The sequence below is a fragment of the Chlorella variabilis genome (genome assembly GCF_000147415.1).
Source record: "Chlorella variabilis unplaced genomic scaffold CHLNCscaffold_121, whole genome shotgun sequence".
Taxonomy (NCBI): Eukaryota; Viridiplantae; Chlorophyta; class Trebouxiophyceae; order Chlorellales; family Chlorellaceae; genus Chlorella; species Chlorella variabilis.
The window spans coordinates 6237-7302 of record NW_005434986.1 but is presented as its reverse complement, the minus strand read 5'-3'; positions in this window follow the sequence as shown (position 1 = coordinate 7302).

Sequence of the window (1066 nt, the reverse complement as noted above, 5' to 3'; positions counted from 1 at the left end):
GACCCCACCAGTCACAGGCTTGAGATGAAGGGGTGGACAGATGACACGCAGTTCACGGTGAGCAAAGCGCTGCTGCTTTGCTGGGCGGGGAGTCCCTGTCGACTACCAGCTACTGCGGTGTCATTGTTGCGCCTGGTGATGAAGGCCGGTTTGGTTCCGGTTGCAGGTGGTGAACGTGTGGCCCATCTTCCTCATCCCCGTTGGCGGTGTCTACCGCATGCAAATCAAGGCCTCCCGCATCACTGAGCCGCCAAAGGCAGATGCTGAGTATCCCGGCTACCCTGTAGCCCGCCACATCATCACCTTTGACGACGATTTTGACGTGGTGAGATGGCATGGGCGGGTGGGAAACTACTTTGCCCAGCCAACGACCTGTCGTCAAATGCCAGAGTGGCAACCTTGGCACACAGGCAGCAGCGGAGAACGCTTCAAAACTTCAACAAGACAATTGCATTCGCTGCAGGACAAGCCCGGCAAAGTATGGCGCAACAAGACCGGCTTCCTGTATGACGAGCCGGTGATGATCAACATGAACAAAGATGTGGGGCCTGGCTGGCACAAGATGACAGTCCAAGGCAAAGCAACCGACACCGTCTTGGGTGGCGTGCAGACAGGCAAGTTGCTTCCCAATCCCTGGATGATGATCCACTTTGAGCCAGTGTTCATACGAGCAACCTCTGTGTTTGTCTGCACGCATTTGCTGCCCCAAGACCAAGATCAGGAGCAGCTTGCCTGACTGCTGCTGCAATTCCTGATGGCCGCCCCCTCTGCTCCTGCTGCAGCCTCCCTGAGCACGTACATTGAGGTGGCGCCCTCGTGTCCCAAGACCACCTCGGTGCCCTTCTTCACGCATGTTACCGAGGTAGGCAACCCCTCAGCTGCGCTCAATCCCACATCACAGCAGCCCGGGGGTGCCACCTTGCCGTGGGCAGGCGCTGCCGCCTTTCCTGCTCCTGGCTCTGCTGCTCACTGCACGTTGCATCCTGCTTCGGCCATACAGGATGGGCTTGGGAAACTGAGCTTGACTGTTGCCAATGGCTACAAGGCGCCGAATTGGGGGGGGATG